This window comes from Dromiciops gliroides, chromosome 3 (genome assembly GCF_019393635.1).
Source record: "Dromiciops gliroides isolate mDroGli1 chromosome 3, mDroGli1.pri, whole genome shotgun sequence".
Taxonomy (NCBI): Eukaryota; Metazoa; Chordata; class Mammalia; order Microbiotheria; family Microbiotheriidae; genus Dromiciops; species Dromiciops gliroides.
Window position 1 is genome coordinate 508,034,604 of NC_057863.1, and position 10,804 is coordinate 508,045,407.

The window sequence follows — 10,804 nt, forward strand, 5'->3', positions numbered from 1 at the left end:
CAGAAATGTGCTTGATTACTTAGAAAAGCAAACACTTCGTGAACTTTCAGAAGTTTTTTTTTCTTCCCTATACCCATGCAAGGGATATAGGTGGATGTGGACAGCATTTGTTCCTAGCATTGGTTTTAACAGTGAAATTTACAAATGTAGTAATAAGAAGCTATGACTTTTTAATTCTTTTAGAATTGTCTCTTTATCTTAGGGTCTTTGTGAATATAGCATAAAGGTGAGGCACAAGTGAAGAGAAAAATAAAAGGAAGGAGGGGAAGGGAGAATTATACTATATAATAAGATGGTCATAAATAACCAGGGAGTTTGGAAATGCAGGCAGAATATTCCCATACTTGAAGATGGCTACAGCCTGTCAGAGGCAGAAATACTTCTATTATTTTAGGCATACATCACACAATGACTTGGATGCAAATCTCCCTTTCTTTAAAGACTCAAAAAAATTTAAAAGGCAAAAAACCTGAAGCTTGTTCATAGGAGAATCTCCAAAATGATTAAAGATTTGGAAAACCAGGCCTTTTTGAAAAGGTTAAAGTAACTGAGATTATTTATCCTGGAGAAGTACAGGCTGAGAGTTGACTTTGTCCTTGTCTTCAAAGATATAAAGAATTATTATATAGAGTGTGGTGAACAGCTGTTCTTCATCTCAGAAGACAGAAGGAGAAGAAAGAAAACTAGCTGGGCTCAGACCCAAACAGACGGGATTTAAATGATATATAAGGGAGAACTTTTCTGACAGTAAGAGCTGTTAAGCAATGTACCAGACAGACTACTGGGGGAATGTGGAAATCTCCTTTGCTGGAGGTCTTAAGTGATTAGTTGATAATTATTAGTATTCAGTTATAACTGGAGTTTAGTGGGCTGAATTAGATGAACTATCCAAGAACTTTTCAATCCTTAAAGTTTTTATTTTTAAGATGAATTTGTAATAAATAATCTATTATGTATTTGTATATATACATTCACATATGTACATGTGTATGTGTCTATAAATGCATGTACAAGTACATATTTGCATGTGTGTACATCTATTCATCTGTGCGTATGTATGTGTGCATGTATACATATATGTGTGTCTGTGTGTGTATAAAAGTTTAAGAGACATGTAAGGCCAACCAGAAACCAAGTAGCCTTTATTTCTAACCCTGTCCTGACTTTTGGAATACATTTTTCCATTCTTCTTTAAAAGACCAATATAGAAAATGCATTTTTCCAGAAGTGGTTTTGAAATTTAGTCATCCCTATATTTATAATTCCAAACTCATTTCAAATTAATTTTGTCTCCTAAAAGAGGCAAAACACATTTGCTATTCCACTATCTATTAAAAAAAATTCCTGATCTCTTTAGCTCTTTAATTTTAATCACCTCTTTAACTATTGTGAAAAGTATTCTTCCACTACTTACCTTAGATTTTGGAGCTGAATGGAACATTATAGATAATTCAACATCATTTACAATGTTTATAGATTTTCTTATATGATTTCACATCTGAACCAAACCTATACATAACATAAATTAGTGAAAGATTGAAGCCTAGAATCCAAATCCCATCATCTACTACAGTTTTCTTTCCTGTATACTCCACTGGCTCCTTTAAAATGATTGCAAAACAAGAAAGGATTAGAAAATGGAAATTAAAAACTAAAAATCTTTCTTCAGTTATGTCATACTATCTAAGGATTTTTAAAAATATATGATTATCCCATTTTAAGTAAAACCAAAAGTAGCTTGTGGTTCATGATGGTGGTGGTCATGTTTACACACACCACCACCCACCCACCCACTCACACTGATTCATAGTGCCTTTACTGAGTAATGTAAAAGTTCACTCTGATTGCAAAGTGATTTTAATGTTGAACAACCTCTTCTCACTAGATTGAAGAGTACTTATTCTTCCACCTACTCAACAATAATAACTTGTTCATAAAGGGCTTTTCCCCCCATTTCATGAGCTCTTGAAGGTGAAGGATGTGAAAGAATATAGCAATTAATACATCAAATGAAGATAACTTTAAAGGATTTATAAACTAAATGTGTTGAATATCCTTTCTCAATTTAAAAATCAACCCTACTGAATAGTGGCTGCTAAGAAAGGAAAAACATTATTTTTTTTGCCTTAATTATTAATATCTCACAAAACACGTATGCTATATTTTCTTCCCCTTCAAATGAGGAAGAAAATGGGGCAAAAAGGTTATTTCCTGATTTTTATTTCAAGAGCCATAAACTTGATTGAAACTACTCACCTTTTCATCATATTTTTCAATGCCTTTTTGAAATTATCAATCTAGTTTATTCTTTCTTCATCCTACTGACCTTCCTCTCATAATGTTAAAGTTTACTAATGAAAATTTTTGTCATGGACTATAAAATAGAATGCTGAAATTAATTTAGGAAACAAAAAGAAGTTTCTTCATCTAAGCCAGCCAGCCCTGATCACATTTAAATCATCCTAACTAGAAAATTCTCTTTACATAATTTGAAATATGAATAAACAAGAAAAAATGTTTACTAAAGAAAGATATTCTTTAAAAATCTCATAATCTAAATAGAACAGAGAATCTTATCCCTTCTATCGTTCTGAATATTAAGAATCAGAAGAAAGAATTCCAGAAATTGATGAACAAATGAACCCAGTATTTATTCTCTAGCAAAATAATAAAACAAATTGGGAAATGGTATCTTAGTAGATACCAACTCATATAAAAGGATTCAGCCATAAGATGAAGGGAAAAATCCAGTGGTCTTTAGAAATTAGCATAAAGGTAGGATTCCATTTCCAAGGGTCCTTAGTTTTGAGATGCATGGCAAATGGTAAGACCTATTCAGCTTTCTGAAATAAGATAATCATAAACAAATCATCCTCCTCTACCCCTCATCTTTGACTGAATCATCGAATTAATGCAGGCAAAAGCAGGATTTTTTTTTCGTTATACTATGAGCTCCTTGACAGAAGGAACTGTTTTTTATGTATTCTTAGCAATTAAAACAATATCCAGCACATGGTAGGTACTTAATAAATGCTTCTTAATTGACAACTGATTCCTCCCTCCCTCTCCCTGAGGTGATAAGAATTTAGATATGGGTTATAGTTGTGTAATTATGCAAAACATTAGCATATTTGTCATTTTGTACAAAAAATGAATAAAAGATAACAAATGAAAAAAAAAGTGACAATAGCATGCTTCAGTCTGTGTTCGATCAATATTGGTTCTTTCTTTGAAGGTAGATAATATGTTTCATCAATAGTTCTTTGGGGTTGTATTGGATTATTGTATTGCAGAGAATAATTGTTATTCACAGTTTTTCATCAAACAATATTGCTTTCTCTGTGGACAATGTTCTCTTGGTTTTACTCACTTCACTCTATATCACTTCATACAAATCTTTCCAGGCTTTTCTGAAAGCATCTTGGGTATTATTAATAAATTGAGTCATAGAGCTATTTGTCAGGCTTACATGTTTTTATCAGTAGACTAGATATAGATATTCAATATAGGTTTTGAAAGATAGAGATGATATGAAGTTGTAAGGGGCAGCTAATATCATAAATGTCAGTATAAAATTTCAAAATAATTATCCTGACTGATTAAATAAATGAAGTAAAAGTTGACAGAGATTAATGTGAACTCCTTCATTTAGGCTGAAAAATCTGACCACATAAATGAGAATTTGGCAATAATTCTTTAGCAAAAAGTATGAGGTATTTCTCTTTTTCAATTTATATTTTAGTTGAAAATTCTATCCCGTCATCATACTTGCCCCAACTATATTGGGCAGGAAGTCAAGTAATATGATACTCATTATACATATGAAGTCATGAAAAAATTTGCATGTTAGCAATGGTATAAAAAAGGGAGAACCATAAATTTAAAATAATATGCTTTAATCTGCACTCAGATTTCATCAGTATGCACTCTTTTGGTGGGTAGAATTTTTTTCATCATGAGTTCTTTGGAATTTTCACAGATCATATTAGTCAGAGAAGCTAAATTCTTCACAGTTGATTATCATTACAATATAACTATTAATGTGTGCAATGCTCTAATTCTACTCACCTCACTTTACATCAGTTCATATAAGATTTCTAAAATTTTTCTGAAACCATCTGCTTCATAAGTTCTTATATCATAATATTATTGTTCAGCCACTTGTTTGGATGTATATATATATATGTATGTATGTATGTATGTATATATATACATATACATACATATATATTCCATATATGTTTGGGTTTATATATAAATATAGATAGTATATATGCATACATATATATGCCATATATACATTTTTGTGTATTCCATATAGATATGTTCCAGTTTTCCTTGATAGTTTTTTGAAAACATGTTGTCTAGACACTTTCCTTTGATCTTGCCATTTAAGTACTCCTATAATCCTTAAATTATCTCTCCTCGATTTATTTTCCAGTTCAGTCATTTTTCAGGTGAGATATTTTAAATATTCTTCTAAATTGTAATTTTTTTACTTTGTTTTATTATTTTAATTGATGCCTCATGAGTCATTAGCTTCAACTTTGCTAATTCTATTTTTTAAGGAATTATTTTCTTCAGTGACATTTTGAGCAGGTTTTTTTTCTATTTGACCGATTTTTATTTTTAAGGTAATAGTTTTTTTATTAATGACCTTTGCTACATTTTTCATTTTAGCCAATTCTGTTGTTTAAGGTTTTATTTTCTTCAGTGTATGTGTCTCTTTTTTGTTTTGTTTTATTTTGTTTTTGATAATAAGTGTTTTATTATTTTCCAGTTACATGTAGAGATGGTTTCCAAATTTGTTCTTATAATATTTGCCTCTTTTAGCAAACTTTGAGTTTCTTTTCATATCTTTCTTCCCTTGCTTTCATTTATTTAACTAATTTTTCCTCAATCACTACTTATTTGATTTTGAAAATATTTTTAGCTCTTGCAAGAATTCTCTTCTTTGGCTTTTGCTAATTCATTTTTCTTTTCACACTTTAATTAAGCTGTTTTATCTTCATTGTCCTCATCTAAATCTGTGTATAGCTCTTCCCTAGAACTGTAGATAGACTTTTTATGGCCAGGTTATTTATTGTTGTTGGTTATGTTGTCTTGTTATTTTTCCACCCTATTTCTTGATTTTGACCTTTATGTTAAAGTTGGACTCTGTTCCTGGCAGGGGGATGAAGGATACTGTCTGAAGCTTCAGTATTTTTTTCACACTATCTCTGACTTGAGAGCTCCCAAGGATGCTTCTCATGCTTCTATCACCCATCTCCTAGTAACACCATTGGTATTTTTCATGTAGGCTTTGGGCTAGCCTCTACCTATCTTTCTCTCTTTCCAACTTCTTAAGTTATCTTGTGATGGAAGAATTTTACACTCTAACCTCTTGTTGGCTTTTCCATTACAGAATTTAATTTGAGGTATTATTATAAAGTTATCTAGAGAGGAATGTTGGCAAAGATCAGCTGTTTTCTCAATTCTGCCATCTTGACTTAGCCCCCCAAAGTCTCTGTTCTCTCTTTTAAAATTATTTTGTATTACTTCCATCTATTAGGTGATGAAGAAGTTTTTCTTTTATCAGATTAGCTTTCCAGTGCAGTTTGCCATATGTAAATCCTGAATGTTTTGTTTACTATATGTGTGTTTTAAATAAATATGACAAAGAAAGGAGAGCTGAAAGACATCATCAAAATAATCCAAAACAACACCCTTATTTTAAAGATGAGGAAGTTGAACATTTAGGTCCTAGCCTAGTTCCTCACCTAGGGAAATAATCAAGTTTTACACAAATACTCATCATTGCACATCATCTCTTGTACCTAACCAACTAAAAAAATTAATATAATTCTCAAAATGCTTAAAAACAGGGAAAGACTGTGTGAAACTTATGAATTTAATGATTTGTCTTTGGCAATTTTCTCTCTTGATTTCAGTATCCCTCCTTTATTTTGGCACTAAATATAGTCAAAGACTGTTAAAATGTCAATATGCTATGTGAGAAAGGAAATAAAGTTGTTAACAGATATTAATATTGATGATCAGTAGGCAAATTTGGAGGAAGAAAATGAGTTGGAGAAAAATAATTGGGTTGATTTTAAATCTCACTTTTGACACTTACTTGCTGAGTGAATACTGACAAGTCACTAACCTCTTTGAGCCCCAATTCCCTCATCTGTAAAACAGGATTAATGCTACCTATAATATATGGCTTACAGGATTATTATGGAATTCCAATGTGACCATATCTGTAAAGTTCTTTGAAACCTTTAAAGTACTATCCAAATGTCAGTTTCATTTACCTAGTGCTTTAAGTTTTACCAAACTCTTTATCCAGAGCAATCCATTAGAAAATTAACAAGGGATTGCTTATGTCACTGCTTTAGCTAAAAACCTTCTGGGAATTTCCATTGGCTGCAAAATAATGATCAACTTCCCTCAAAGTCTTCCATAAACTGGTATCCAACCTCCCTATCCAGCATTATCCTCCAATTCTTTTGTTCATATCTCCTCTGATACAGCCAAACTAGATTAGTTGTTTTTCCTTAGATATAACCTAACCTTTCTTAAGTTTTTTTGGTGTGATGCTATTGGGGTTAAGTGACTTGCCCAGGGTCACACAGCTAGTAAGTGTTAAGTGTCTGATGTCGGATTTGAACTCAGGTCCTCCTGAATCCAGGGCCAGTGTTCTATCCACTGTGCCCCCTAGCTGTCCCACCTTTCTTAACTTTTTATCTGCTTCTTGTTTCCCCTGTGAGCAGAATAAATTTTAATTCTATATCTTCCTATTGGACGCTTTCCTTGAAGTATAAGATCAAATGTCCCCTTCTTGATGAAGCCTCTAATAATCATGCTATCTCAAAACGATTAACCTTTACTTTTCACTCTGAAATACTTTTTTTCTCTTTGTGCCATCATCTTCTCAGTCTATCAGGTTCTTAATTTATGTGTGATCCTCATCCCTCAATTTCTCCCACCCTCCATTTCTGTTCTGTTGCCAAGGACTGTCTATGGCACCATAATAACACCATTTATTTACCCCATTCTCTCCTCTGAGACCACCACTATTCTTGTGTAAAACTTCATTAATGAACCCTTGGACTATTGTAATGAAATCTTAGTTGGTCTCCATGCCACAAGCCTCTTCCAGCTAGAGTCCATACTTTATTCAGTAGACAAAGTGATATTTCTAAAGTGGAAGTCTCCACCATATCATCTCTACATTTAATAAAATCCAGTAGCACCATATCTCCTCCATGTCCGAATGAAAAATCATTTGATTTTTAAGTATTTTCAAAATTTTCCCTTCAAGCCCCAGCTAAAATCTTTCTATAGGAAGACTTTCCCAATCTTCCTTGATTTCTAGGTTTTTCCAACTGTTAATTATAATTTGCTTGCATATTAGTTCTTTGTGTGCTGTTCCCCTCTTAGACTGTGAGCTCCTTGAAAACAAGGAAGGCTTGTCTTTTTTGTTTTTTTTAATTCCTTAGGCACTTACCATAGGGCCTGGAACATATTAGCTGCTTAATCAATGTTCATTTAATGACTTACTAATTTGCATTTTATTTCATAGCTTCATTTATAGAGGTTATTTACATTGCTCCAAGATGACATACAGTAACAGAGCCAGTCTTTTAACTCAGGTCTTGTAATAGCAAGTTCATTTTTCTTTCCATTTCACCACATTGAGTTGTTATGTTCAAGGTTTTTTGTTTCTTCTTTTCTTCAGTTATAAATTCCTTAAGAATATCAAGCATTATTGGGAACTTGAGGAAAAATTCCTTCTACAACAACCTGAAGCTTTTTTTATCCCTTTATATGAATCTTGAGATTTTTTTCATTTAATCAAATCTCATAATTGGTTAAAGACATCCTTGAAATTCATTTTCAAATGATGATTTTTATTTGTTTGTTCACCATTAGGTAGGTCTCTGCATCCAGAGGCACTGGTTTGATGGTTTTATTCAATTATTTTTTTAGTTTTGTCTTGACTCTACAATATTCCATCTGGGGAAAGATAGTGAGGTGGTTTGCCATTTTCTCTTCCAGCTGATTTTATAGATGAGGAAACTGAGGGAAAAGGGTTAAGTGACTTGCTTAGGATAACACGCTTGTAGGTGTCTGGGACCATATTTAAACTCAAAAAGATGACTCTTCCTGACTCAAGTTCTGATACTCTATCCACTCTACCACCTAATTGCTATTTTACCAAAGTGAGAATTCCTCAAAATCTATAGTGTGGAAAGCTAACTAGATGGAAATGCTTCCTTATTCATAGAATTTTTCTCCCCCTTCAAGGATCTTTCCCTGAAGTAGATATGTAGCTGTTTAGCTCTAAAAGCTAGAAACCAGAATATGTAGGATTTCTCCTCTCAAGCTTTTATGAATTCTACCTCTTGAAGAAATAGAGCATCAAGTTATTAATTTCTAGCAGTGAGAAGAGTCTTATGAAAATTGTGCTTTACACACATGTGTGTATGTATTTAAATATATACATAGATATTTATATGCATAATCATGTATACACATATATGTATGTGTGTATATCAAGACAAATAAGATGCTCTTTGTAGATAGATAGATAGATATCCCTTCCAAAAAAAGACTTAAATAACCCTCATGTCATCTTCAGATGATGAGAAGAGAGTAAGAAGGAAGGTGGTGTTTTGAAGATTCACCGAGTCAAGTATCCTTCCTCGTCCATGGCTAATAAAGTAGTCCTTCCTCATCTCAAAATAGCAAGTCTTTTAATAATGAGCCATGCATGTCTTTTGAATCCCCCAGAAGTTCTAGGGAAGCTCCATGCATATTCTATTGCATCATCCCTAGATTATCTCTTCCATAATTGCACCATGGAGTATAAGTGCTACTGCAAGAATATACGGTAGATATAGATAGATGATAGATAGATAGATAGATAGATAGATAGATAGATAGATAGATAGATAGATAGATAGATAGATAGATAGAGATAGCTGGATGATGGATGGACAGATATAGACCTAGATATCTATATCTATCTAATAGATATAGATATAGATATAGATATAGATATAGATATAGATATAGATATAGATATAGATATAGATATAGATATAGATATAGATATAGATATAGATATAGATATATAGATATAGGATATCTATTAGAGAAGTAGATCTAGGTCCTAGATCTAGATCTGGATCTGGAATCTAGCTAGCTAGCTGTCTAGCTATACTTGCTACATTATGTTCTAAATTTTCAAAGTTAATCGTATGCTGAGCTTTTGAGGTAAATAAAAAAAATATTCTTAGTTTTGTGGCTATTCTTCCCTAAGTAGAAAGTTGGGTGGGGAGGATCTTTTCCCCATAAAGAAACTGATTGCCCAGATATATGAATGAAGAAAGAACAAAAAGGAGGAGAATGACTTCTACTAACATCTCAGGAATAAAGAACCTAGATAGGATAAGGAAAAAGCAGATCTATTATGTGTCTGTTTGATGGATAGGTCAGAAATAATGAGTAATACTCATTTAACCACAGATGACCTCAAGCAGAAATATGGAGCCCTGCAGTAGCCATTACCCCTGGTGACAGAGACTAATTAAAAATTAAGTACAGGGCCATGGAAATGTCAATAAATAGTAAGATAGAAAATTCTATGGGGTGGTATGAATGACATTTAAAAAGGGTTTAGGAAGTAGTATAATGCCGACAAACCTCAGATGAGGAAAAAATAAATTGTTTAAGATATTTATTAGAGGATAGAGACTATGAATAGGAAAAGGACTCAGGCTATTTTGTACAACAATTTTTGTTTTCCCTATAACCATGCCAAATCTATATGAATGTGAGTCTTGTGTATGGACAAAGTGCCTCCATTTTGTTTCTTTTTATATGGAGGCTGTAAGGATCCTGCTTTCTTTCTACTTCCAAGAGTCCTGATGATCAAAATGGAAATGACTTATGGACATTCCATAAGTGGTTTCCATTCACATAACCACATGCCAAAGAGCAGGTTCTTTAATGAAAAGGGGAGCCATTAAAAAAAAAATAAGACCTTTCAAATTCAAGCGCTTCCATTGCCTTAGTGATCTCTGAGAAGGTCAGCAACTCCTAAATGGAGTGGAACCTGTAACATTGTGTATTTTATTTTATTGTTTATTTTTAGTTTTATTATTTTATTTATTTTATTTTATGTTATTTTATTTGGTTTCCAAAGGTTTGTCATGCCAGGTTGGGAGTGGGGAGAAGCTTCCCACTCTGTTTAAAATGCTCCAATAGCGTGCGTCTCAAATAACCTCTGACCACCCAAAGCCCAACTCCTGCCTTCTTGTGGCAGAACTGTTTCCCCTAACAGGAGAAGGGGCAAAGGTGAGTCACTGGCACCTTAATACCAGGTCGCTTCAGGCAGGTGGGGCTTTTTAGCCTTGGCAGGCAACCCACCTAGGGAAGGAAACCCTGATTTTAAAACCTCCTCTGTGCCTTGCGGCTATACTCATATATGGGGAAAGGATTCGGGAGTTAACCCCAAGGAAAAATCAGGAGTCCAGAATCCTTAGGTATTTGGACATTGGACATCACAATCCCTCTGGCAACATCACTCCGGCGGCGGCAGCTGGTGCCAAACTGTATTGCCTCTGCCTCTCCTTTGGATCCACCAATGTCGTGGAGAGGGAAAACCTGCTGCATAGGGCAACAGCTGTTTTCCAATTGATCTGCCCAGGGCCAGTGCCCTGAAAGGACACAGCCAGCTACTCCTCATGGGGTAGATACAACACGGGATGTGGCAGTTTATCAGTTATAAATCACTCAGGAGCTGCAGCTCCCA